The sequence below is a fragment of the Poecilia reticulata genome, chromosome 3, assembly GCF_904066995.2.
Source record: "Poecilia reticulata chromosome 3, P_reticulata-male-v2, whole genome shotgun sequence".
Taxonomy (NCBI): domain Eukaryota; kingdom Metazoa; phylum Chordata; class Actinopteri; order Cyprinodontiformes; family Poeciliidae; genus Poecilia; species Poecilia reticulata.
In genome coordinates, this window is record NC_088832.1 from 1326927 (window position 1) to 1354040 (window position 27114).

Below are 27114 nucleotides of genomic sequence, written 5' to 3' on the forward strand. Positions count from 1 at the left end.
TTTTGTCGTAAAATAAGCAATTTAATGACCAGTAAGGAATGATCTACTTGTGTGCTGTGTTAGCACTCATATTTTACTGTTACTACTGGAGCTCATGGTCAAATTGAATTTCCTGATTTATGGCCCTTGCCATGTACCGTTCATTTCCATGGCTACTGAGGGACTTATGGGGGATGGAGAGGGATGCAGGGGGGAAAAGGGGGATTTTTGGGGTAAAGGTGATTTCTGAAGTCGACTGCAGCGTCCAAAGGGATTGCGGGGTGCTGTTAAAACAAAGCCGTTAATTAATACTATGGATTGGCAAAAAAATAAAAGCAAATGTGATTTGCATATAGTGATCAATGCATTAACGGATTCCCCACCCCCACCCCCACCCCCACCCCACACACATACACACACACTCCATCAGAAATCTGATTTCCGGAGTTTTCAAAGTGAGAGAGAGGGAGTTCAGACTAATGTGGATCGATTGGGCCCCGCTTTCAGACAAGAATGTAAAGCATTTTAGAAACCATTGGAGGGTGAAACATGTTAGCACAAAATAAATACTTTCAGCTTGGACCGCTTTATTTCAAAAAATGAAGACAGTTAGCCCTTTTTCACATTTGCGTTAGAAACGGCCCCAGACCACACATTCAGTTTACATATAGAATAACACGGCAATATTTCTGCTCAACTTAAGATGAAGACAACACTGTGAAGAAAATGTCAATGAGAACAGCAAGGCCATGACAATCAAAAACAAAAGTGGCGTTAAAAAAGCAATATGGTTTTTTTGCTGTTTTTTTTTACCCCTCCTTTCTTGCTTGCTCTGTCAAGAGCAGCTAATTATAGCGTATTGATTTATAAAGCTTTAAATGTGATCCTCCATGTCCAAGTCAAGGGCAGGGAGTGCAAGAGACAGACTGAGACGAGGTAAGGAAAGGGGTGGGGGGGAGAGGGGGGGCAAGCAGGGGAAGAAGGGATTGGAAGACAAAGACAAAAGGGAAAAGATGTTCTAAAATGAATAGAGTTAGAATAGGGAGTCCGCGGTGTGGGGGGAAGAGGCAGCAAGGCATTTTCAGAAACGCTCTAGAACACAAAAGGGTAATTGTTTTAGCCCAGATGTTGTTTCGCACAACAAGCAGGATACAATGTTCCTACTGAGCTGATGAGCCCAATCAGTGAAATGATTAAAAATTGATTTTGTCCCTGTAATTACAGTATGTAAACTACTTAGCCGGGATTGCAAAGGAAGTGATTTTCTAATTACGTATATACTCTGGTGTCTAATGATTGGTTTTTTGAAGTAATGAAGAGAGGGTCCTAACGACTCCACTGTGTTCTGTTGTTGAAGGGAGAAGGCAAGAGAACGGGTGGATGAGTGCGTGCGCGTGGGTGTGTGTGTGAGTGCACATATGTGTGTGTGTGTGTGTGAGGGGGGGGTTCTGTCGGCAGAACATCGTTAGGGCAAGACAGCAGGCTTGCATACAAAAGGGGGATGAAAATTGAATTTTTGCCAACCAGTGCTCGCACGATAACACGGGGGCCCTGTGTTGGTTTGCACAGGATCTGGAAGCTAAATGGAGACTGTGACTTCTCTTGGGGGTCGCCAGGCCCTGACCATCTCTGGCAATCTGGACCCTGCAATTAAAACCTCTCGGGGGTGAGGGATTTAGGACATCACCCTAGCAGTGGAAATCTAACAGAGATCAGGCTCTACTGTAGCGAGGCCCTTTTCATATGTTTCATCTACAAACCTAACTGTTACAGCTGAATATTCAAGATTCAAATCCACAGTCAGAGATATTTTATAATTTTTAGATCAGCTGTTGTTAGTAATGATTCTGGTCACAAAACCCCATATTAAACTGCTTTTCTTTTAAGGATTATAAGAATTTTTAAAATATAATTCTGAATTTTAAGATCTGCTTTAGCTTTTTCGGGCCACAGGTGATGTAATCCTTCTTCTGGTTTTTACCCAACATAATTATCATACATTTTATTTTTAGTGCTTTTTTAAAATTCTCAAATATGCTAATTGAAGCAGGCAAAAATCTTTATATTTGGATAAAATTTTATCCAATTTATATTGGCTTGATAATTGATAATCAATCTAATAATCTGAACCCACATTTGTAAAAGCAAACAACAGTGAGTAAAAGTCACAAACTGAACAGAGGTTTCATTCAGCACAGCTTCCATCGCCTCCATAGACAGACTGTACTACTTTTTGGAAAATGGGACCGCCCAACTATATGATGACCACCCACTAATGCTGTTACTCAGTTGTAATGGAAAACTACCCAAACTGAGCATAGTGAAGCCAGGTCCAGGCGCTGGCGGGTGCCAGTGGAAAAGGGCCATCAACTGTGATAATCGAGGTGCGCCACAACAAGTGAGGATGGGAATGTAGAAGTAATATATAGTTGCGGACATTCAATACTTGGCACCACAATCTGTAACATTTGCTTGTTTCTTTATGTTCAAAGCAAAACCTGTACAAGTCATCATGTACAGGTTTTAGAAATCTGAATTTTAGTTCAGATTTCTAAACTAAAACTTAGTGTTAGGTGTCAAGTTTTAGATGTAGAGGTTAAGGTTTAAAAGCAAATAATTTCTGAAGAATTAAGAGTGGTTGGGACCCAAGAAGAACACCTGCAGCCGGATACTTCTCAAACAAACACGTAAGGCAGAGTCAGTCTGGCCTGTTAGAAAGCAGTGCTCTGACTCCCACAGCACTGATTCCACCTGTGATAAGCCTATAATTAACTGAGAGTACACTCATACCACTGTTCTTATAATGTACTATATCTTACCATTAATGTGTTGTGTTGAAGTTGTGGTGTAATGTATTATACATTTAAAAATGTGTAATTATTTTTTAAAATAACCTGCGTCATAAACAACCAGTGGATCTTATATCTGCATTTGTTTTGTACAGTAATGTATGAACAACGTCTGTGGGAGTTTTGATGAATAGAATGTAATAATTCATGGATTTATATTACATGAGGCATTTATGAGCTCTTATTGAACCTAAAATAAAAGAGTGGCAGTCTTGAGGAATAACATTTCCTTCATATCACTTGGAAATCCTTTTGTCGACTCAGCAGGTTGTAAAGCATCTTAAGATAACGCCTTCAGGGCGGATGTCCTCTCTTCTGACTCCTTAAAGTAGCTCCAGTTCAGCAGCTTTGAGAATTACTGGAGGTAATTTCAGGAAGATGTCCAACAAAAGTCCAAAAATCAAGATGTGAGGAAATGTAAAGTTCTTTTTGTACTGTGTCTAATTTTCAACAGTTTCATCTGAAGAGGTTGCTCATTGTAACAGCTAAGATACTCTCTGACCTTTCCTTGTTTCTTCTCCGTTACGTTCTTTTCCCATCAACTGCAACTTGACAAACCATGGAAGCTGTCATGAATTAAAATTGACCAATAGGTCAGGTAAAAAACAGCATTATTGCAGGCACTGGGCTGTCAAGGAGTCACTCCATCAAACAGATTGTGGAGATAAACCCACATAAATCATCTCACACAGAGTGACTCACTGCCACAGTAATGGCTGCTGTGTCCTCATTGTCTGCGCTCTTAACATATCTAACAAAGACAAAATATTTTCTTGGCCTTATCTTATGTTCAGTATTGAATATTTAATTATGACTTTATTCATTATTTAAAACAATTTTTTTAGAGAAATTAGAAGATGTGAGTTGAGCCTTTGATTATGAGGATGGGAAGATCTGTGGGTTTTAGCTCTTTGGGAACATTAATAAATGACAGAAATCTAGATTAAGAAAGCCGGAATGCGACTAGAAAGAAAAATGACAAAGCTTTGAAATGCTGCCAGTATCACCAACTGCACTCCTCTGACACAGCTGATTGTAAGAGAAGCCGATAGCATAGCCAACTTAGGCCTTTAATAATTCATTTAGCTGGGCTATGATCTATCATTTTGTACCTTTTGACATGCAATATTGAAATTTAATATTGCATCAATACAAATGATGTACTGCTAGTCGTTGAAAGTGGAGAAAGGATGTGGATTGCACAAAGATCTCTGCCAATGTTTTCCTGCTCTGTTCTTCGTCCCGTTCTCTCTTTGCCTTTTCCACAGTTTTGTTGTACTAAAGTGGAACAAAAGGCATAAGAGAAACATCTGTCTCCCCCAAACTCCCGCTTTACTCTCAGCTTTGATATGTGTGCTTAAAAAAATGACAACTTAAAAAGTTCAGGGAGAAAGTCTCTTGTTCAAGTCAAGAGAGGCTTGGGGAAGAGAAGGAGGGTACGCTGGGGGTGTAAGTGAGTAGCAGAGGGAACATGACAGCGGTGGCTGAGGGAGACGTCACGCGCTGTTAAAAGCTTTGACATGATTCTTAAGTGCGGTGGGATCCCAAGGGCAATACTCAGGCTATGAAAAGCAGCGGGAACGGAAAGCCTCTGTTGCAGTGTCAGTCTCGTCTCACCCCCAGACTGCTTCGTTTGAGCTGTCGGTTCAGAAAGATACGGATGCACTGATAGGCAACGCTGGCTGCTGTCAGTCTGAAGTGGATGACACCAGTGGTGTGTTGATGCTTTGTCTCCACGTGTTTCCTCAGTCCAAAATGCTGCTGCCTTTTATGTGTCTTGCAGTACAAGACAACTTGGGCGAGTCACTTTTTTTTCTCTTTTTTTTTTTTTGCTTCTGTCTGTTGTTTTAAGTGTCTGCTTACAAGTCGGCTGATGGAGCCACACTGACTGCGGGATGTGAGCCAACAGGGCTGTCCATGATCCGATGAGTTCGGCCCTGCAGTTCAGTCGGTGTGTTTAGGAAATCTGAATTTCTGGAACTGGAAATACATTTTGTATTTCCCATAGTGGTCACCTTTTCTAAACCACCAGGGTTAGATTTTTTTAAAAGGTTGCCACCTATTCTCCTTATCTAGTTGTTGCTTATTCAATAAAGTTTGGTAGAAATTTACTGTAGCGTACTGAAAAAAGGCATATCCTGTGTAATTATTGTCATACTGAACTTGTTTGTGAAAAGCACATCATATTAAGAGTCCTGTAGATCTGTGCAATTCTCTTCAAACAGATAGCATGGTGCTTTTTGATGATTTGGCATATTCTTTAGAATAAAGAATTTCTAGGCACCACAATGACCCAAACAAACAAATGAGATTTAAAGATCTCTCATAAGAGACACTTTAAAAATCCAAGTTGTTCAAAGTGCTGCAAATGATTAATTAATTGTTCCAGATGATACAACAAATGACTCAAATATATTTTAGGAGAGTTAAGGTGAAATAACTTAGTTATTTTGATTGACCTCTCTTAAGAACTCCCATTAGTGAAGTTGCTGGTTCCACAGTTCTGCTACATTTTATGCAACAGATCAGAGCTGTCTGACTAACTCTGTGTTCAACACTGTGACTTTGGCTGAATCAGTGACATCTTGAAGGTTTTTACAAACCAGCATCACCCTGTCACAAACCCACGGGTGTGTATGACTGTCACTGACGCTGCATATTCTTCCACGCATTAGCATTTTTACTATAACTACGTCATGTAAGCAAATGTTGTAAGAGAAGAACACATATTAATTTTAGGACTGTTACTAAGGACTGCTGTCACCATGCAAGGGCCCACTTGTGGAAAAAAGGTTCCTCAGTGAAAATCGCTTCAAGACGAGAAGTATTTGCATCTCTACGACAGAGCTCTTTATTGCAAAAAACAGAAGGAAGAAAATCCAAGGAATCGTGGACAACAGCTCACTGTTGTTCGTTCTTGTATAGCTTCCAAGAACCTTGACCTTTCGCTGTGCCCTTACACTGCTCTGAACATGGAGGAAGTCTGCCATGCTTGTAGGTGTCTGGGTATGCCAACAGTGGGAAAGAAAGGCACAGTGAGGGAGAGAATTAGGTGCAGTTGGGAGGTGCCTTGGGTCGCCATGGGTCATGGTGTGCCTCCCTGGTCACAGCCTTATGTCAGGGCTTTATTACTCCACCTGCCAAGGTCCTGACCTGCTGTATAAAGCACTGTCTTCCCTCACACTTTCCAGGAAAAAGGTGCCTAGTGAAAACCAGACAAATTACGTTAACATAACATTAAGAGTATTGTCTGATTAAAATCCCCCAAACCATGGTGAAAAAGATTATTACAGTAGAAGCATTTTAACTTTTTTTTTGCATTAAGATCAGTGATGTGATGACAGAGGGCTGGAGGAACTAGATGTTTGATGCACTACCTGAGGTAAACTATGGAATCATCTGCATAATGATGTGAAATATTTTTACTACGGGATTCAAAATAAGGAGCTCTATATCTAACTGATTATATTATGTAAAGTCAATGATATTGCTTGCAGTTGACTTTTTTTTATACATGAGTGCGATCTGTGGAAAATTCTATAGAATGGTTGTCAGGATATATGATTTATTCTCTTCCGGCCCATCTTTTTAAGAGTTTTTTTTTTTTTTTTTTTTACTGATAATGCACTAAAATTTGTAGAATAATTAATTTATTGAAAATAGGAAAGTAAATTGAATAAATCTTCAATAAAATGTGTAATTTTGGAGAACGTTGTTGGAGGAAAAGTAACGAGTTTGAAGGAGTGGATTTAGAAAACACATTAAAACACTAGAAACCAGCCGGACACAAATGAGTGCAACCAAAACACACCACGACTGCAGCACTACGTCTAATGACTGTTTTTGTTTTCCATTAATCTTTTGATTCACTTCATCTAAATGACATTTTACCCCCAAAACAATAAACATCTGTTTATTCATATTCCAGATAACCAGGTTTGCCATTTTTCTGCATGTCATAAAAAATATCCAGACTTAAAACAATTAAAAGTAATGCTTATAGGTATAAAGTGCAAATGCAAGCATCATAATTATCTATAATATGAAGCCGTTATTATTTATATTTTTAAAGATGAAACTTTGACTCGTCCAATATCGCCTAATAAGAAGCATTTTCTATGTTTAAAGTCATTGAATAAATTCAAATACATATATTGATCTAATTCATCACTGATTTTGAAGCTTTAACAAAATATTTTTAATCGTATCTGGTCAATTAACTTCCTGTAATTGACCAAATACAGGAAGTTAAATCAGCTGGTATGAAATAATCTCCCAGTGGAACTAGAACTTTGTCATCAATATTAAGAAATTATTGACATTAATCAAGCTCCTATTTCTTATTGAAAAGTTACTTGTAAGTTAGTTTGTCTTTTTTCAAGCGTACAAAGATATTTGCACTAGAAACTAGACCAAAATTACTTGGTAAGATATTGTGTTTTACAGCGTGAAGAACCATAATTCCCATTGTGCTCTTCTATGCCTCCATGGAAATCGTTTTGCTTTTATGAGAGAATAAAAGAAAATTCCCTCTTTATCTTAATTTGAGACAGGTTTCAATTGAATGTAGTAAAGCTTGGATAGGTTTCTTTTTTTCTATATGTTTTTGCGCTTTCTGGGTCTTTAGTCCTTTCTTTAACTGTTTACTCAGAAGATTTTTTTTTTTTTAATCTTGCTTTTTTTGCCCCGTGCCTCAGGGGTGCATTTGGCAGGTCAGCCCCTCAGCGGGTGAGGAGTTGTGGGCTTGGTGACCTTTGTCTGTCATTGTTTTGCTCCTCACACCTCACCCAGGGAGTAGGAGAAGAAGCTTAGTGTATCCACCTGCCACGGACCTTAGCATCGTAGCTGTACATATTGTTGCGGGGCGGGGGTGTTTTCGGCGTGCCAAGAGGAACTGAGACAGTCCCGAATGAATCAGTGCAGCAGCCGAGTTGGTCCAAATGACACACAAAGAGTCAAACTGAAGAGGTAATATCAGAGTGTGCTGGGATCTTTAGCTAAATTGGTTGAGCAGAATCAAAAACGAGTAGCTAACAAAAGCAGAAGGGACTCCGGATTCCAAATGCGATTTGTGTTCGCGCACGCGGCTCTGCGAGATGAATCAAACACACCTTGAGTGAGCGAGGGGATGGAGATGAAATGAAACAACCAAACGCTTGCCTCCGCCGGGGCCTGATTGAGTTCAGGTGGCTGGAAAGTGTCTCACCCAGGGCTAGTTGTCAGTGAAGGATCTGCTGTCTTCTTATCTCTCTCTGTGCTGCAGGGCTAACCGGTGAGAATCGGGCGCGCCGCCTTTGACGGATGCTCATGTGCCTCCTGTGTTGTCGGGGGACAGGCCGCTGACACTCTTCATCTTTCACCGGCAAAGTCTGAGGTAGAAATGAAGATTGATGCCAAAAAGTGGCGTGGCAACCCGTTGGCCTCTCTCGCCATACATAATCATTTGCGCGTCCGTGACACGCGGATGTATAAGCGCACGCGTGGACGCTGATACGAAGCGCCTCGCGTGTTCACACAGGAGACTGCTTCCTCTCTGTTATTACAGACATGTGATCTGATTGCATTTGATCTCCAAATAAACAGGGAATCAGTCCATCTCCTTGGTGAAGATGGCAGATGTGATGGACGAGCGCATTAGCATCGAGGACAACATTAGATTTGCTCAAAATTATTGATCTTTTGTTTGTGAGCCAAGGCAGCAATAAATAACAGTGCATGGAAGATGTGACTCATTATCACCATGCCAAAAGCCTGACAGACCTCTGTCAAAGCTCCCTCTCTCTCTCTCTCTCTTCCCTCTCACCCCTCCTTCTCATCCTCCTTCCTTTCATCTCCATCACTACAAACCAGTTTAATCTGTTTTTAATCCTCACTTCCATTCTGTCACTGGTGGCTTTAATGCGAGGCCTCACTGTCTATCTGATTCCCTTAAAAATTTTTAATCCTCACTGATAACCCTGTGTTATTACATGTTGCACACACACACAGACACGCACACACGAGAGGCAGGACACTCACACTCACACACGCACGCACACACATGCATACCCGCACACACACACACGCGCACACACACACACACACACACACACACGTACACCCCCCCCCACACACACACACACACGCATACATAAATATGTACACACAGCAGCGTTTAGTGGCTCTCTTAGTGTTTTATTCCTTTTTACCTTCTTAGTGAAGAAAAAATCCTTTTATCACACAATGGGTAATTTATATCCATTACCAGCGTTTTCAATCCTTTTCAGCATGGCTGTCACTGCCTTTGGCACACTCGTGATTAATGTGATCTAATAATAGTCTGCCATTATATTTCCTTTAGTAAAACATGTACCAACATCCTATTCAGCTCCACAAAATTCATTGCCCCTTAAAACATTTTCCCCTTTTCGTTTGAAAGGCAAGATTGCTTTTTTTTTCTCTCTCTCTCTCCTCGTTCTTGTTTCCTCCTTCTAGGTGATTATTTGTTGGGGCGGGGTGGAGGGGGGCGAGATGGTGGTGGGTTAGTAATGGCACTTGCATGTTTTCAGACACTTATGAGAATGATGAGATTCATGATCCAAAGTGGTTTGTGTGGATGCAAATATGTGTGTGGGAGTGTGTCTGCAGGTCAGAATTGGGTGTGTGCCTCTCACACTCGTAGCTCCTGTATATGTTTATGAGTGCCACACTATTGAGGATCCCAACACCTTCAGGCCAGAAGTACATATTACTTTTAGTCAAGAATTTTGCCCAGAATTCCTCCCCACAGCCAGATTTTGATGTGTCTTTTTATAGTTAAGGTGGTCCTAATTTCTAAAAGCATTGGAATGTCATTTTTTCTTCATACAAGTAACGGTTTACAGAAAAAGCTAATGTTTGATCAGTGATTTTAGATTTTAATCTTGAGATTACCAAATGGAATCCAAACTGTGAGACCCTATGGTTCTGAAGCACTTTTTAGCTTCTTTTTTTACTGCCAGGACTCAACAGCTGGCCTGGTTTTTCATTATAACTGATGAACAGCTCCAGTGGGTGGGTAGGATGACCACACCCACTGGAGCTGTTCATGAGGTTCATCAGTTCATCACAACTTGTGCGACACAAACCCAAAATTATTCCACAATAAAGGAAATGGAAGCAATGTTGAGAATTCTGCTAAGTATGCCATCATTCTTAAAAACTCCAAATACGCTCAGTCGCTGTTGTGACCGGTTGGTTATTATAAGGGATTCACTCTTCTGACCAATCAGGGCCTGACAGTTTTCTGACGTTGCATTTTCAGCTCGAATCTTGAAACCTAAGTGAAGTATGTTTTAAAAACGATGTGGTACCACCTAACCATTATGGTGGAAAACATTTAGGAACGTGGAAAGCCGAGCCAAGTCGCACTGAGCTGTGGAAAATAAAACACTTACCTGAAGCTAACATGCTAACAGCAAGTGGAAAGCGCCTTGCCAGAATGTTGCCAATTAAAGAAGAAATATCTGACTGCTCTCGCACCCCTACAAGCTTTAATTAAATAGGTTAATATCTCAGTCTTTGATTCAAACAGCATTCTTCAGAGCAGCTTAACCTTTTAAGATGAGCTGACTGTTGCTTTTAGAATGACAACTTTAGATGTTGCAGTCAACTAAGATTCAGACAGTGGAATTCACCTTCAATTTATGTATTGTCAGGGTAAACCCACAGAAAAACAAAATAATGACTTTATAAAACTTTTTAATTGATTTTTTTTGTCAACAATGCCAGAGAATAGAATCAAGCTTATTTTACTCCAGATCTACCTACCATGTTTTGAAGAGAACTTTCTTTTCTCAAAATGAATTGTAATAACAATACCTAGTTTTAATTTCTGTCCACTATGGGCCTCATCTGAATATCTTGAAGGCTGTGATGTTTTAGTGGACTTCACCAAACATCACACTTGTTTTGAATGAACTATATCTGAACAATCCAAAATGAAAGCATCTGTAGCATGCTAAGCAATTTCCAGCTCCGTTACTTTAAAATTATTTTGGGAAAAATGATTGAAGCATTTCTATTCTTTTTATTATTTGTCACTACATTTCCTAATTAACTTACTGTCTTAAAACAGTTAATGTGTTGAAGATTTGTGGATGATGTTTTTTGCTTTCAGAAATGTTTAAATATGAGGAAAACAGTCTTTAATAGTACACTTTCTATTTAATATTGAATGTACGGCAAATGTATAGTTCATTTATTATTCTCCTATCTGGATAAATAGGAAAATAAGCGTAAGAAAAACACGCTTCATTCTTCGTGCTACTAAACGATCTGAAGAGAAAATGAGAGACTGAGTTTTATCACAGGGATTAAATGTTAGAGATGAACATAATCAACACTACAAGTGTTAGCTTTAACAGTCTTGGCATAGCTGTATTGGTTTTTGAATTACTGACTGTGAAACCAATCAGATTTTTAGACCATGAACACTTTCTGAAAACAGGTGACAATTTTTTCAACCATTGCTCCCTGTTGCATTTTTGCTCATATTTCTGTAGCCATTGGATTTAAAAAAAAAAAAAATGTGTTTGCAGCTGACGTTTAAAACATACTGCCTACGAACAAATTTATCACAACTATTTGTGTTTAATGGGATGAAAATCAAGCCAAACATGTCAGGAAATTTAAGTCTGGAAAAGTATGTAATTATGAAAAAAAAAAAGTGTCAAAACTCTGCAGTTTAAATCAGAAACAGTCTGTAGTGGACGCATTAGCAGGTGAACATTTAGCTGATTGTTAGAGGTTTTTTTTTGTTTTTATTAAACTCTAAATCCTCTTTTTTGTTTTCACATTCTTCCTCCCTTCTTTTTGGAAAAGCACCCGAAGCAGAGGGAAGACGCTGTCTCCCTAGAAAGCCCGTCGGATTATGCGTGCGTGTGTGAGTGTGTGTGTTTGTCGCTTGGGAGGTGGTCCAGCAGTGGGGTCTGTTCCGTCCCAGCCGGACAGCCTGAGCCAGTCTGCCACTCATGGGGGCACGCTGTAGATGGGGCGGCGCCAGCACAGACACCCGCTCACACACATGCTCACCCAAATTCACTTTCCTGACGGTACAAGTAATACCTGGATTTCACACACATACATAAACACACACACGCACGCACGCCCCCCCACACACACAAGCAGTCCTGGCTCTGGCTCACATGAAGGGTTAACCCTTACTGGGTTCTCAGACTTGTATCCAGGATGAACAGGTGGTCCCACAAAACATGGGCATTCATTTCCTCATGACTTATCCCTGTCTGTGTGTGCATGCGTGTGCGTGTCTGTGTGTGAGGACAGAAGGGTAAATGTGTGTGGAGGACAAATGTGTGTAAGGATGGTGTAGCTTTTGTAAACCTTTTGTGATTTTATTCTTCCTCTCGTGGCGAGCTGCTGCCTGAAAGAACATCACAAGTTTCACAGGGTGAGGCGGCGCTCAGATATGTGAACGTTTGCATGTGTGCGTGTGTGTGTGTTCCTGACCCCGCAATCCAACTGCACCAAACACAGCTGTCAGCACTTCACATCGTCGCTTTCTCCCCTTCTATCTGCCCCCTTTCCCCACATTTTTCTTCATTTGAATCATCCCAACTCAGATCCTTCCTTTAAAGACAACTTCTACTGAGCGGCTTCTTGCTCTCCTTCACACATCATCCCCTCTCCACACCCCCACTGCCTCAAGTGAGCTTTTCCCAGCAGAGAAAATCGAAGGTAAACCTCTTTTGAGGCAAAAAAAAACATTGTACTGCACTTTGGCTGTTTAATATATCACTCTCCAATAGAGGAGGAGATGGAGATGGAGAAGATGAAAAACACACTCACCTGACCGCTGTGATAACAGGTCCTGCTCACAGGATCGTTTCACCACTGTTCCAGACTATGGGTGGGCATTTAGCACATCGTTTATTGTGAAGAATTTATTATCATGGTGAGAATTTTGATTCATTACAATAACAAAAAATTTTAAGAGCTCTTAAAACTGTCTGTTACTGGTTTTCCAGTGAGAGAGCATAAATAAATATCAATAAATTAGAAAAAAATGATTAAATGCATTTACTGTGTGCAGTTAGTGATAAAGATACTTCTCTTTGAAACTCCTTTGCAAACATACAAAATCTTTGTCTAGTTTCTAGTGCAAATATATTGAATTAATACAAAATTTAAACAACTTAAAATAAATATTTCAGCAATATAAAAAAAGCTTATTTTGACTTTAGTATTGTTTATATTGATACACAAATGCTAGTTCCACTGGTAGTTTTTCACTCAAAACATGAAACATGTATTGATATAAGTGAGAAAATTTGCCAGTGGAACTAGTACTTTTAATTCTATATTCAATCAGTCAATCTAGTTTATTTACATAGCACATTCAGCAGCATGACAGTTCGAAGTGTTTTACATTGTGAAAACATAAAAACATCATAAGCACATTATACTGTCAACAATTTTGAAACCAATAATATACATTGCATTTTGTTGAGTGCCATTGTTAAAATAATCAATACACATCAAATATGTTGATCAGTGTTCCATTTATTAGAGTTCAAAGGTCATTCTAAACAGGTAGATTTTAGTTTTAATTTTAAGGACCTCAGTGTTTCAGCTGTTTTGATGTAATGCATATTCAAGAATTAATTACTTAAAACAATCTCATAGATCTTACTAAAAACCAACTTTTAAGTTAGTTTTATCTGTTTTTGTATGTTAAAATAGTTGCACTAGAAACTAGATGAAGCCCGTCCCTGTCGGAACACAGTGATCCAACTGATCAGTGTCTTTGTCCCACTGAACCCAGATGCTGCAGAAGTGGATGCAAAAAATAATAAAAAAAAACAACCAACAAAATCACATAAGAGCAGGTAAACAAAGTGAGGAGAAAAGTGGATGAAGCTGAGGAGACAAACACAGAAAGAGCTGAAAGAAAGAAGCGTCTCTCTGAGTCAGCAGGTTTAAGTGAAGTCTGATTAAACGAGGTAGGAAACCACTTGGGGTAGTAAATAACGGAGGTGTCAAAATGTTGCTTAATGACCTGGATATCTACTGCATGAAATATGTATCTGCAGATCTATGCAGAAGCCACATTTTTCCCTTTGATTCTTTAATGTGTGTTTTTGGGGGGGCATACTGTTTAAAACAACTTAGTGCAAAAACACAACAAGTTTGCTTGTAAGGTAAACTTGACAGAATACAGTATTCTGTGGAATGCCACAGCCATTATTGTTTCATGGTGGTGAGAAGGAAAATGTCTTGAAGCAGCATGTGAAAAAGTTTGAATCTATCAATAGGAGCATTAGAATGTGATTACAAACAGCTGAATTAGTATAAGTGAATGTTTACTGAGATGTTAGTTATAGTGTTAACGTTTCTGTTAAAAAAAGAAACAAATGTAAAAAATTTTTTGTAATTTTTCATCTTATAAAAATTCCAGCATTCAATCCCTAACATGGGTACAACGGTAACATGGATGCATATTCTCCAGCCGGTAGGTGGCAGTAATGTTCTGTTACCGCTAAGAAAAAGCTCACGAGCTAACACTAGCTTCTGAGAGCTAATGTTAGCTAACATTAGCTAACTTTAGCTATGATAGCAGACCAGTACAAGGCCTTCAGGTAGTAAGTCTGCATCTGACATGACTTAAGTTCATGTGTCCAGTCGTAGACTCAATCATCCAACTAAATTTATTTGACTTTAATGTCAAATATTGCTGTATGACTAAAATGCAAACATGATATGTTAATCGTGTCCCACCACTACATTTTGTCTGAAATTTATTGCTTTACCATATTTTAATTTCAGAAACAATCAATTTATGACATATACTTTTCACATTTTCATAAATCTTTTGGATTTATGAAAATCAAAAAGATTTTCATGAAGTACAAATTCAGGTGCATACATCACTTTTTTTTTACTGCAATCTGCATAACTTCTGATGAGATCTGCATAAAGATCCACATCTTCATCACTGGGATTAGAAACAAAAATACTCAGACCAATGTTGTGCTGGAAGGAGTTGACATCCTATTGGAATCAAGATAAAAATAAATCCACATTATCGAAGTGCAATTCAAGTAAAGGTGAAAGATTTTCCCAAAACATTTGCAGTTTTCTTTTCTTTGAGAATATTTATTTATTTATTTATTTATTTATTTATTTATTTATTTATTTATTTATTTATTTTTTTACTCAGTTAGCTTTCCAGCTCCTGGTTGAAATTAATGGAAAAAGAGTCAGAGCAAAGGGAGACAAGCGTGGAAAACTCATTCAATCACACCATGCTTATTGGTTTTTAGGGCGGAAAGCGGTAATAGGCGTGCAGGAAACTGGCTTCTACTTTACCATTTCTAAAAATTTCTGTATTTCTAATCCATATGGATACACTTCAAACTGATTTTAAAATCCTTCACTTTGGAAAGTGTTCTAATAAATCGTTTTTTTTTTTTTTTGCCCTCCAAATACTCTGCATTTAAACAAGAAAAGCAAAAACAGCAGGGAAAAAAACTATCAGTTTTGATATGTGTCCATATGTAGACAGGTTCCTTAAGGGATTTTGAAGAATATCAAGTCACCAGTGATGGAACCGTTTTGAACTTAGTGGGTTTTTATTGGTATCAAAGAGGTAAAATCCAGTGTTTTGTGTCAGGATATACTGTCAGATAAAAAGATTGGACTACCATCAGTTGAATCATATTCAAGGATCTGCTTTCCTGAAGTGAATGAATCTTCTTAAGTGCAGACAGAGGGTCTGCGTAGTATAGCTCTAAACGGAGCTGTTAGTGGAACAAGGCAGCAAAATTTGAGTAGTGTGAGTATTTATTCCTTTGTGTGTCATTTACAGTGTGTTAAAGTTCGTAATGTTGGGGAGTTTTTCAACTAATGGAAAAAAGCTCTGCCTAGCTGATAATCAAACTATGTAAGCTTCAGTATCAGATGTGTTGAAGGGTAAGTGACCCTAAAATGGAGAAGACAGGCAGAGACTGTGGATGGATAGATGGAGGGTTTCCTTGTTACCTTGACCCTCTGTACAAACAGTTCATTAACTATTTAGTCAATGACCTTACATTCTGGTAAAAAAAAAAAAAAAAAAAAGAAAAGATGCTTTTTGCCTTTTTGCAGAGTTTTTATAGCAATAAGGGAGAACATAAAGATGTGTAAAGAGAGTCTTTCATTTTAAAATTGATTTCACTACCACAATTTACAGCTGGTCTACTTTCTGGTTTTTATTTTGCTCTTTTTTTTTTTAATATCCGTTATTTGGAACCCTAACCCCTATAGCCCTTACGCAGTCAGTCACACCTTGAAAATGTACAATGAACGGATACTAAATGTTCGAATAAACAGTGCCGTAGTAAAAGCAGTTGAAGATTTGAACATGCTCATGGAGTTATGTCAGCTCATATTGTATTATGTTTTGCATTAAAACAAGGAACAGAATGTATGAAACACTGAAAACCACAAGGTTTTCTGTCTGGGGAAGGAAAAGCCCTTCCAGATGGGGAGGGTCCTACAAATTGTGTTGTGTGTTGAAAGAAACGGCGACAATGATGATGAACTCAGCACTCCCCTTGTTCTCTCTCTCTCTCTCTCTCTTGCAGGGCTCTCTGTGCAGCGGCAACTACAGCAGAGCTGAAGCTGAAGCGGGCTTAACCGGGCTAAGTACTCTGTCTGAGGAACAACCCCCTCCCAACGTCTGAGGTGACTGTCTGAGGTGACTCAGGGCTTTGAGGGAAGAGAAAGGGAGGAAGTGGAACAGAGAAAAATGTGTGTGTATGGTGGGGGGATTTGAGCTAACTTGAATATTTGTTATTATTGTTCACATGAATGGAGGAATTTTAAGTGCGGGAAACAGGAAGGAAAGACGACAGACAATGAACAGAACGCAGAATGATGAGGAGAGGAGAAGTTACAATGTTGGTTACTCACTTTACCATGCACTGTGTGTGTGTGCGTGTGTGCCTGTGTGTGTTGGGAGGGGAGGAGAGGGGTGACGGTTACAATAAGGCAGAGGCTGATTGTATTACATATTCATCACACAGACATAACACACACACACACACACCCCACACACACACGAGTCAGCTTTAAGTGGACATACAGACGGACCTCATGAGCATATCTACAGATAATTCCTGTTTAATCTCATTAGTCCTCCAATGTAGTAGTTTGTTTGTGTTTAAGTGTAGACAAGCAGTGCCTTGCATTGCTTTGCACTGAACTTAACATTGATACGCACATCCATTTGACACGAGCTAAGTTAAAGATGGGAGTCCAGAAAAGTAGAAAGAGAGAGAAGTGTGGCAGATTGAACCTTTAACATCCTGACACGGTTACCCGTCTGACGGAGCAAAGTGGAACCCCCTGCAGGTCCACGCCTCCAGGCTCCGGTACTCTCCAAGGATGCAAGGTTAGTTCACCCAGCAGCTATTTCTTGTGGAGCTGTGGAATTGCCTTTGACAGAGCACTGGGAATATCTAGCCAAGGTGCGGATGAACATGTTGCGTTCATCTGTTAATAGCAAGGTCTCATATGTTATTTTGGTTGATTGAGATGACAGTTCTTCTCACATCTGACTATCTTAGTTACTCTTTTTTTTCCCACAGTTTGGGTATAATGATAGATGCATGTGCCCGGGCATGTGGCTGCTTGCGGTCGTAAATTTAGACATTATGACAAAAAAAGAAATGCGTGAATAATTTAAAACCTCCCTAATTTTTCTTACGCCATTCTTCAGATTCCAACTGCATTGCTGTGAGAAAAGCATATGTTGGAGAGTTCAGGAGGATTTTGTACGGTGCCTGTGAACTGTGAGTGATGGCAACCAGCCGACTCCGCTCTCTCCCGTCTAACCGTGCGAGAGTTCCACGTGCCCAGTTCCCTTTCTCAGAACTAACACCGCAGCGAATTGAACAAAAAAGGTCACATATTTTATTTATGTGTCAAAAGTGTGGTGAAAGAAGGGCCATGGGGGGAGGGGTGGGGACGGAGCAGAGTGTATCACTCTATCTGTTGGCTGGTATCATTCCATCTGTGCAGATCAATTCTCCCAGACAGGGAGAGATGAGATAGGAGCTTCTACACGGAGGAGGGAGGGAAGGAAGAAATGCTAGTGATATTGATTTATCAAAGAAGTATAGCGTTGCGTGATTTGCTTAAATGTCCACAAAAAGCCAAGCTGTCAGAGCTGGGCATGCATTTGGCCACACAGATGTGCAATTGTGGATTTTCTCCTGTGACTAGATGTACACGACATACGAATGCATCGAAAACCATCTGTTGTACAGTGACGATTGGACATGCCATTCCTAAAGCCCTTCCACCAAAACATTGTTGCTAACCTTGTATCTCCCATGACCTTAACATTTTCTTACGACGACGTGGGAAAAATTGTGCAATCTTTGAACAGATATAAAATATAACAAAGCACAACAAACTGGCTGACTGGCTGGAATTCCTGCATTTCAAGAATGCCTCGACTGCAACATTGTACTCCGTTGGCTCAAGGAGTCTCCCGGTTATTCTGTCGGTCTCATCCCCTCCTGAATAAGTCCTGGGGAGCTCCTCAGCGCTCCGCAACTTATACACCTGGCACAAGGACAGGGAGTGGAGGCAGAAATGAGATTAAAGCGCAGTTAAAGAAAACTGTAGAAAAGAGCAGAGAGAGTGTGCACAGGGCCATAAAAGGGATAGTTTAACCATTGATCGAGAGCAGTGGTGGAAATGGCAGCAGTAAATCAATTTTATCTTGGAGCAGCTAAAGAGTGTTTTCTAATGAGGTTAATGCCACGTAATGGCTAAATTCCTCTGGTTAAAAGATGCCCTCAAGGTGGTGACGGGAGATAGATGTCGCCTTGGAAAGCTTAACACCTCGCTGTTCAGCAACAAGCCGAGGGAGGCCCTCTTTTCTTTTTTTTTTTCCTCTCAGGCAGTTTGTGTCTTAAATCACATTACTCCTTCATCCCTGGAACTCGTCTTAACATCAAATAGACGCTGGTTAACCTGGACTAGCCATTCACAATAACTCTATTTATCTTGTCCCCAGTTTTTATCTAAGAATTATAGCATTTACCACAAGTAATAGACAATGTTGTATTTCAACACATAAAAAAAAAAATAGTTTCTGGAAACCCAGCCATCACCTTGGTGCTAGACGGCCAACTGTGAGGAATGTCGTACTGGAATGTGCTGACGAAACGGACTGACAGAGCAATAACATCTTATTAATCCAGACCACTTTTGGAAGGTAGAGCTTAGTATGTTTTAAATCAGTCGTGTTGAGGCAGTTTGGAGATGCATGTAAACACTGCAGCTACATCCATGTGCACACAGGGTTAAAACCAGAGAACCAGAAAGCGAAATGCTAACAACAATGTAGAGTAAAGCTTGAAACGGCCCAGCTGGCTGGTTCTGGTTTCTTAATATTTTTAAAAATTTCTTTTTAAAGTTCAATGTACAATACTTTGATGGGATTTTGTTACATTCCTTGTAACAGAACTGGTGTAACTGGTGTTGCTGAAATGCATTTTCAGCTCAGCCCTTTGCCTTTCATGGGACAGAGATCAGGACTGTTTGATGGCAACTCCAAAACATTAGTTCTTGAGTCACTTTGTAACTAATTTGGCAAAATGTTTAGGGTCATTGTCCATTTGGAAAACATATTTGTGCTTAAGCTTTACCTTTCTGTCCAATGTCTTTAGGTGTTTTTTTTTTTTTAATACTGAGATATAATGTTTTCTCCTCATGATGACATTTATTTTTAGAAGTTCACTGGTCCCTCCATGATGCAGCTACCCCCATGCTTTCTGGCTGGGACGGTATTACTGCCACAAAAAAAATTAAATATGTCTTCCACTAACTAGTTAGATCCCTTTGCCAACTTATTGCCAATGTTAGATCAAACTAGAAGTTTTTCAATGGAATATTAGATTTAAAGTACAATAGTAATTCTTTTTTCTATGAAGTGTGTCCTTTTGAACTGAGAAGAAAAAAAAAACAATAAACAAAATGCTACTATCTCCATAACAAACATTTGCATAGTGTTGTAAACCCTAAAAGACAAGCCGCCATCATGTCATTTTCTCAAAGACTCCAGACCTTCATCTGTTCAAAGATAATTTAAAAGTTTCTTCGTAGCCCTGCATGATTATAGGAGGCTTCAGTAAAGGCATACCAGTTCTTAGCCGTTGACAGTTAGGAAATTAAATGGGTGGGTGAGTTTTCAGCAGTTCAAGAGTGTTGGTTCTAAACTAGAGCTTGTCTCAAGGTAATTACAGTGTGTAAAATGCAAACACAATACCAGTGTCAACCACCATTAGTTGATCAGCCAGAATCCTTCATTTTACAGTTTTGACTCCTGAAAGCAACCCTCCCCGTGCTGGGAAGGGAGAAGTTCTCAGACAACTTCCGATATAGCAACTGGAGAAAACTTTAGCCGATACTGTATGTGCAGGGAATCCCACGGCATCCGATATCAAGACTAATCACACGCAATACAAGCTAGCTCCCGCGCATGTAAGCAGACCCAGACATGTTAAATTATTACATTACCCAAATTACATTAGTTAGTAATGGAAGCATAAAAAATCCTCTTAGACTTCGGTGGAAGTGATCTAAAGAGTCTGTAAGCTGTAAACTAGACTCCTCTATAACATTGCTGATGGAAATGCAGCTCATAATCAGCGGGCGTCTTTTTGTGAATTGGACACATTAGGGGTGCACTCCACAACGGGAGAGGCTTGGAGAATTCATGGGTTTCCGTCAGCAAGAAACTCTAAAGTAGACCCTTAGTGGTTCTGGATTTAAATCTAATGCTTCCTATGAAGACCTTTCAATTGATAACATGCAGACGTGAAACGAATAAAGCCATCCCCTATTGTCATACTCTCTTTTGAAGATGAAAAGTGCAAATAATATCAATTATTAAATTTAACCGGGTAAAGTAGTAGTTAGGTTAAGTCACTGTAATGTTCCCTGAAGGATTTGAAATGTGGAAATCTGCCGGGTTGTGTGTCTACGTGTCTGTATGTGTGGAAACAAGCGACGCATAGCTTGAAACTTAAGGAAAGTTCATCTCCACAGACCTCTAACATTGATCACTGGGGCCCTAAAGCTATTATCATGATCTAATTAGGTTTAACATAAGTCTGTGTCACGGCCCGGTGCAAGGCTGCCTTGTCCCCAATTCCACACTTTCACAGCACCCCTATTTAAAAATAGCTCACACACGACATGAATACAAATACTTTCTTTTTTTTTCCCAGTCATACTGAGATCTACTTTAATTTCAGACGTAAGGTCTGGGCCAAGAGATATGATGTAACTCACAATACACTGAAGAAATGTGGGCTGGTGCTGACGTCCCGTCAACACTTTATTTCAAGTAGGTCTTTCAAAAATGTTTTCTTTAATTTCTGAATTTTGCTGTGAAAATTTGAAATAAATATGGATTTCCTTTGATGTTAGACCACTCGAATGGTTTTATAGACCTTGTATTTAAAGTATAAACAGTCAAGTTAAACAGAAAGTGCTCACTCTGTTGATTCTGTAGTTTGAATCAATCACTATGGTTTATATCAGATAAATATACTAAGAATATTTAAATATAACCCCAGATGTACAAATAAATTACACATAGTTAAGATTTGTCTTAGTCTTTCTTTTATTTTTTTGAGTTGAAGCCATGTACTAAACTTGGTTTCAAAACTTTTGCTAAGTCTAAAAATCACTTGTTCTGTAATAAGACATACATTATCAAACTGAATTCTAAGTGTGGGTAATGATTGTTGAATTTCTGAATAAATGGATGGGGTTTATGTTTATCTAATTTATTACTCACTGAAAGTAATTTCTCACAGTGTTCAGCTTAAGAGTATCCCTTTGGTCATTATTATGATGCTAAGCTAAATATGAACATGTCATTCTTCTTGATTTAATAAATCAGAAGCATCCTTTATCAGAGCAATGTGATCATCACCAACTGACCTGAAATATGTGGCTGAACTTCTGTAAACTGTTGTTCATTGGTAGTGATAAATTCAACTCAGTTTATTTATGTACAGCCAATTCACAAGAAATGTCTCAAGGCACATTACAAAAAAAAAGGTAATTTTAATTCAGTCATACATACACATTAATCCAAGTTAATCCAAGAAAGTAGATTAAAAAGTTTTCTGTGTAAGGAAACCCAGCAGATTGCATGGAGTCATTGACCTGCAGCATTCCCTCCTCCTGGACGGAAACATAGAGATAATCTCTTACTTTGTGCTGGTGACTACAGCAAGCCCTCATACTAAGTGTGTATGAAGTTTTTTCTTCTTAAAAAACTCACTTTTAACAAGAAGAAGCCTCCAGCAGAACCAGAACCTGGTTCAGTACAGCAGACCATCCAGAGGCACATAAAAGAAAAAGTTCTTTCTATGTTAATGAAAGGTAAAAAGTTAGTAGTAGGACAGGGACACATTTACTACAATAACTAAAAATCAACATGCTTGGAATCTTGCTGTTATCTCTTTAAGATGGCAGATATTGTAAAGAGACACTACAAAGTAGCCATTCATACTGTACGTTACCATCATAACGCATTTTGTATCTTTACAGTAACTCAGGAGGTTTAACGTTTAACGTCATTTTCTTAATAGATCTGCTATTTTCTCCCGATTCTATAACTTAATGATCATGAATGAAGCCAAAACTCTGCGCCTTTAATTAATCCCTACCTCTGCTACAGATTCTACCATGTCATTACTTATTAAATAAAAATGAAGAGGATGACACACTATATATATATATATATATATATATATATATATATATATATATATATATATATATATAATACATTAAAAATAATCATTGTCATCTTTTTTTAACAAAAGAAAAATATTTTAAAAGGAGATGTGTACTTTTAGGATCTGCCGCATATCAACCCAGAACTATTATAGTCCACTGTTCTCTCTCTCTCTTTATATATATATATATATATATATATATATATATATATATATATATATATATATATATATATATCAGTGACGTGCGGTGAGGTTCATTGCTGGTGAGGCACTGACTTATGACTTAGACACCATGCATGTTATCGGACCTACGGAAATTTTGCGCATGCAAACAACGCTGGGGGGCAAAAAGACTAATCTTTTACATGTCATCCATAGCCGCGTTAACTCAGTGAAACTTACAAATGTAGGTATTAATTTCGTGCTATGATCCACAGCAAAGTGATCTGTATTCGCCAAGCTACGCAGACTCGTTGCCATAGCAACTGACAATAATGCCACTTCATGTTTTAGGATTTAACACCAAAAAACATTCAAGATTTTGCACACAGAACAGATCATTCAGTCTTTTGTTGTAGTACGTTTTAAGCTTAATGTTTTATTAATAAATAATTGCTGTGGTAGATTAGCTACCGCTTCTACTTTACTGAATTATTTAAACATTAACTGTAGCCCACAAAACGCACATTTAATTAAAAAACTAAACAAAAACATCTTATTGCTGTCTTACCTTTACTTATCAATGAAATCCATGCACCGCTAATTCTGCACAAAAATATCCGTTCATCCAAAGCCAAGTCTATCCTCGGCATGTCTTTTCTACTCGGTTTGAGAATCATCAAACTGTCTCCAAGTAAAACTTTCAGCTCCGGTGTTGATCTTCCTTTAGTTATTATCTCCTGCTTTAATTGAAAATCCACTTTAGAAAACTGTTTAAGTGTAGAAATGTAGTACTTTATGTTGACGTCGGAAGAGAGGAGAAAACAAATATATCGCTGTACTTCACTTATTTACTGTATGGCTAGCTCCATGGCTGGCTCACTGTGTCTTTCTCTGCAGTTGTGCAGTCACAATATCTGGGATCATGAGCGCCCCCTGCCATGAGGCAAGAGAACTGCCTGCCTCACCTCGAGTCTGTTCTCTGCCGTTTCTGATCGCTCCTCCGCACACAAAACACGATACACACACAGTTAGTGACAAAAAACACTGTACATTATATACATAAGCGAAATTATGGAAAATCAGTCCATATATTTAATGTTTCTTAGCCATTTTATTGCCGGCGTACAGACAGGACGAACATGCTCCCATAGAATGGCAGCCAGTGCAGTTAGCGAGAGGTTGCGCAATCCCAGGTGAGGCTCAGCTCGCTGCTGCCTCACCGGCTTCGCTTCTGAGCATTTGAATGGGAAAATGCGACAATACAGCGATTTTGAAGAAAAGCTAATCAGAATTGGTTAAGCTAAGTAAAAAATAGATACTTTATAGTACATGAAAATAGCAATATGACAGGTGAGGCTCTGCCTCACCTGCCTCCCCTGACCGCATGTCACTGATATATATATATATATATATATATATATATATATATATATATATATATATATATATATATATATATATATATATATATATGTTGTATGTTGCACTCTCATGTCAGTGTGCAACATATACATACTGACTGTCTGAATTCTGCTATTTTCAGTGCCTTTGGACTTGTGTTTTCTGGGTTGAGGTGGCTGAATGCTGCTGTGAATTACCTGCTCTGACACTTTATTAATCTTCAACGAGATTAGCAGCAATTATGCACACAGCTGGGCCAGTAGGTGGCTGTGACCATTTGCACCCCGTACCCTAACACAAACACACAGACTAAAACACTGATAAACAAATAAAACTAACAGGACCTCACAAAAAACTCCAAAGTGCTTTGTTATTTTTACACAGCTCTTTCTTTTCAGTATCTACTACAATATTTCTAGTTCAGGCTAAATGATGACATCTCACCTCCTGTGTCTATCAAGACTATTCTTATGAATCCTTGTGAGAAATGCATATCTCCTTTTAGATGTGCTTGGCATTTCTCAAGAACCACTCTGACCAAACAAGCCCCCTGTATCACTCCCCCCACCCCACGTCTCTCTTTTGATTGATATGTGAAATCCGTCTCTCTCTGCGGTTCTAAAGGCAGTCCCTGTGTGCATCTGAAAGGTGCTCATTGTTGAGCTGAGACCACTTTGTCAAGAAACAATCCCGTTCCCAAGGAAGCCGGGAATGTCTTTAAGAAAAGATACATTGGGGGAACTTTTAATTTTGTGTGGGGTCATTTTAATCCTGATCCATTTTTATAGAAGCAGTTGTAGTTCAATGGCTGCTCACCCTAATGCTCTAAAAGAAGGAGCCAAATAAAGGGGGACCGGGAGAGAATGGAAAACCCACCCGCAGGTCCATTGAACAATCCTAAACTTACGTGTCACAGGGAATGAGGAAGGGTAGAGGCCTTTGTTGTTGGACACATTGGGATGTATTTAAGTTTTACAAAGGAGATTTTACTGAATACGGGCCTGATTTTTGATACAAGGTTTAAAATGAATGGCTTCAGGGCAGATTTCTGAGGGGATGAAGTCTGGTTTGGGAAATCCTTCAGACCTTAACAGGCAAAAACTGGTTCCAGGAGGTAGTGAAGGAATATGACCCTACAGCTCTTAATTTAAAAAGGAAATTTACAAAGTTCAACACAATGTTTCTTATTTTTATGGTAATTTTTTTTACTCATTTTGTCAAAATCAGTGGTTTTACGGTCTTTTAGTGGTATTGGTAGTTGTTGGTCCTCCTCCTCGTCTCTCTTATCTACATATGATTCATTCTTCTTGAACAGAAAAAGCTTAAAGAAATTGTTCTGATTTTTGTATTGGATTTTGTGAATAAATCATGTGTTGATCAGATCCTGTGATGGCTCACCTAACATCATTTTATTTGATAAAGGTCACTTTTTCCAACATCCGTCCCAGCTACTACCAAGACTTATTTTCTGAAAATTTTAGGCTTAAAAAAGTCCAAGTGAATTCACTCCTTGTGAAACTTACCCATATTCTTAAACAGACTTTACGATCCTCTCAAGCTGTTACTTGTCCACCTTTTTTAAACCACACTTTTTCCTTCCACAAATCTTTCCATTAATATTCTTACAAGCAGAATTCTGCAGTTTTAGCATTGCCTTGTTGCTTACCCTTGTTAAGGACCGTCTCAGTGGCTGTCAGAAAAAATATGGTTTTAGACGCCATAGTATTGAAAGTCATGTGTATGAAAAGTCCATATTGTAATAATAAAATCAAAAAATGTGTTTTTGGAATTTTCATTAGCCGTGAGGCATCATCACCAAAATGAACAGAAACAAACACTTTATATAGATAACTCTGCATGTATTGAATCTATTAAACATGTGAATTTCCCCTTTTAAATTAAATTAGATAAACATATTTTATAATTTTTTAGTATGTTGAGCTGTTTTTGTAATTCTCTCAGTTGTAAACAACCATAACCTTCCATGCAATTAACAATTTAATGGAAATGTGATGATGGTTAGTATGTGTCTGAACTTTATTCCAATTGTGATCTGTTTCTTATTTTTATTTTTTATTTTTGTTCTGCTTCTGATGACAAAAAAAAAACTAATCTGTATTTTTATAAAGTAAAGAAATGGAAAAAGTTAATAATGTAGGTAGCATATTGAGTTTCCACAAACTTTTTTTTTTAAACAAAACCCAATCTGTCTCTTCAAACACATCAGTCAATGATTTTTTTATTTATATATATTTGAACAAGACAAAACATTGGATGTATGCAACATTTTTCTTTTTCTGTATTTTAAAAACGTGTCATTGAAACCTTGCCACCACTGTGGCGAAATGGGAACTGGATCTTGTTTGAGAAATGGTGGGGTGAGACCAAACAGTCTGATTCATGATGGTTATTTATGTACCATGTAGCTGCTGCTCAGCGGGGGGTTAAAGGCATGGTCTTTACTAAGTAACATCTTTTCCTGCTCGGTTTCTCCTCAGCTGGGCTCGCGGCCGGTCTTCGTGGTGCAATCTCTGTTTTTGATCATCCCCCAAAAATAACGAGTGTAGGAGTTCTGCTCCAGTATCGTTGTGCTGAGAAATTAGGTGCATTCAAATGAGCTTCGCTGTTGCATTGTGACGGTCAGGCTGATGCACATCCCCTGTTTTGGTGACATGACCTCATGTTTGTCACTGAATCTCTCAGCGAACAAAGAGACAAGACCACATAAAGAAAGAATATGCAACTGCAACGTTATTTTTTAAAGGAAGACATGCCTCATTCTTTTCCTCTAATTGTCCTTTATTTATTTTGTCTTTTTCCCCTCCTCCTGTTTCCAGCCTCTTTCCTGAGACACAGCGATCCAAGTGAGCAATGGTGCATTACTAAGGACACCTGCTCACTTGACGTGGCCAGGAGGATTGACTGCTGTG

The 27114-nt window shown here is 38.8% G+C and overlaps 1 protein-coding gene across 10 annotated transcripts in view; it reads left to right on the plus strand.

Moving 5' to 3' along the window:
• Nucleotides 1–27114, plus strand: part of znf536 (zinc finger protein 536) — a 233865-nt gene that overhangs the window by 35754 nt on the left and 170997 nt on the right. For 5 of the 10 annotated variants that reach the window (XM_081604910.1, XM_081604909.1, XM_008404913.3 and 2 more), the window contains one exon: nt 16430–16529. The gene's annotated coding sequence lies outside the window, so the exon portion shown is untranslated. Of the gene's footprint in view, nt 1–8091; nt 8203–16429; nt 16543–16576; nt 16596–16831; nt 17239–27114 lie in introns of those variants that run through there. The other 5 variants (XM_081604912.1, XM_008404917.3, XM_008404919.3 and 2 more) reach the window with 4 other exon arrangements.